At 29.7% G+C, this 2,346-nt stretch overlaps 1 protein-coding gene and 1 non-coding gene across 5 annotated transcripts in view; both read right to left on the bottom strand.

The window, feature by feature from the left end:
• The window catches only part of LOC107626019, a 60,026-nt gene that overhangs the window by 33,043 nt on the left and 24,637 nt on the right, over positions 1-2,346 (bottom strand). The window lies entirely within an intron of this gene.
• Positions 748-1,612, bottom strand: LOC107627869. The gene is made up of 3 exons (XR_002358033.1): positions 1,529-1,612; positions 1,098-1,263; positions 748-808 (listed from the first exon to the last, which is right to left on the bottom strand). It is a non-coding gene; the product is annotated as an uncharacterized LOC107627869 (transcript).

Below are 2,346 nucleotides of genomic sequence, written 5' to 3'. Positions count from 1 at the left end.
AGTTTTCACCTTATTTTTTAGTAAGATTTGTTAGTATTTAAATTATCTATTGTTAAAAATAATATATTATTAATGAAGACTCACGTACAGTTATTTTCACGTAGGGGTGAGCATGGGTCGGTTTGGTTCGAATTTATGGTAAAATTAGAACCGAACCGATCAAAATGTAATTGGTTCGGTTTGGTTTAGATTTGCATTTTTTTGTATATATACCCGAACCAAACCAAACCGATTAAGAACGGATTGGTTCGGTTCGGATAATTGGATACCCGATGACTTTGAAATTCATAAAAAAAAACCAAATTTTTATCTTAAAAATTCAACAAGTACAATAAACATGTAATATCAATAGAAATAATCCAAAAATATTAAACACCAAATACATTAAAAATTAAACTCATTAAAATCCAAACATATTAATAATGAATAATCATTATCTAATGGAAAAATCATATATATTTTTTATTTAATTAATATATGATCAGGTTCGCGGGTTGGTTCGGGTTCCGTACCCCCAAAACTGATATCCAAACCAATCACTAACATAAGTCATTAGTTTGGTTCGGGTTGGACCCGATTACCGTTGGTTTCAGGACTAATTTAATTGGTTCGGTTCGGGTTCGAATGAGTAATCGGGTACTCGCTACCCGTGCTCAAATTTCATGTGAAGTTAATATCTAAAAACTTGTAATTTAATTATTTTTAATTATCAACTTCACTTGAAAACAACTAAATTTTCACCTATTTTTCTCTAGTTGCGTCCCTGCTCATACCTTCTTTAATTTTTTCACAAATCCAAACTCCTGTTCTGTAAAAACTCATTTTGTAGTAGATGTAATGGGTTAAATTATTTTTTTTAAGAACAAATGCTAAAAATTTTAAATCAGCTAACTCCAATAATAATTTAAGTATACCCTTTACAATAATAATTTAAATATAAATTACACTTATTATTAATTAACTAATCTTATTAAGAGTCCTTAGAAGAAATTTAATTTCCCTTTCGTAAACATTTACATGTTCATCTCAGTCATCGATTCCAACCAAAAAAGAAAAAAGAAAAAAATAACAACACAGGTAGCACTTTAGGACCATACCTTGAGAGCAAAACAAATTACTAATAGTAGTAATGAGGCACTTCTTATCGTTCAGCAGCTAACTCCGTTGTTGGTTCTACATCTTTTTTTATCCTCCAGTTGCGTCTCCCCCCCTCACATTTTCTTCCCCTTTTTCAATACTCAAAAGTATTTTCAAGCTTCAGCCCTGCAAAATTCATTCTCAAGTCAAATGAGTTTACCAAAATTTGTTAATATTAAAGGCCACTACTTTTGCTTATTATAAACCTATACGTTGCTTTATATGAAACTTTTAAGTAGAGTTCATGTATAAAGCCACTACACAGATGAATTATCCGAATAAAGTTCGTTTTCTTTTGTAACTATCTAGTTACTTGATTAATTCCAAAGAATCATTAATACAGACATAAACAACAAAGAAACAAATCTTTAATTTGTATGTATAAACAAACCTTTAATTATTTCTTGATGACTATTGTTCCGGGCAACAAACTCATCAAGAGAGAGGACAAGTTAGAAGTTGTGTTATGATGAGTCTATTATTGTATTGTAACTGTATAAGATATATTTTAAAGGGAAAAATAGTAATTTTATATATTTGGGGTATTTACAATATTCGCTACTCTCAACCAAAAATATATCACTGAAATATGCAGCAAAAATAATTAAAGAAAAACTGCGCTAATAGTTTTTATTTTTCATTTTTTGGTATTAATAGTTTTTATTTTCACTTATTAGGGCATCTTATTCTTTTGACCAAGCGGAACAATTTAAAACTAGGTAAACAAAATATTTATTTATGTAAGTTTTACTTTACGAAAATAATTTTTCTTAGTAAAAACTAAAATAAAAAATTAATATTTGATGAACCAAAAAATTAAAACACACCCGCTGCATACACACAAGACACAACTCCAATTATTGATAGAAAGAGAAGCCTCACATGATCAAAGGCACAAAAATTGGAAGTGCTTAAAATTCAAAAGATAATATGTGCCTTTTGAACCATTTATTGGTCTAATACATGGCCCAGTGACTAATAATTGTACCTTAATCTTTTTGCTTTATGTCCTTATCAACAAAGTGAAAACAAGATTGGAGTAGCAGTGTAGCACATTCATGATTCATCACCATTATTTAGGATCGTTGGATCGGCACCAGATTCAAGTTCAACTCTCTCTCTCTCTCTCCTTTTTTGTTTTGGGTCTTCTTGTGTCTACTGTTGTATATTTTCTCCAATTGAGAAGAAGACAAATTTGCATATGTCCAA

Source organism: Arachis ipaensis, chromosome B02 (genome assembly GCF_000816755.2).
Source record: "Arachis ipaensis cultivar K30076 chromosome B02, Araip1.1, whole genome shotgun sequence".
Lineage (NCBI taxonomy): Eukaryota > Viridiplantae > Streptophyta > Magnoliopsida > Fabales > Fabaceae > Arachis > Arachis ipaensis.
This window is presented reverse-complemented; position numbering and strand designations above follow the sequence as displayed.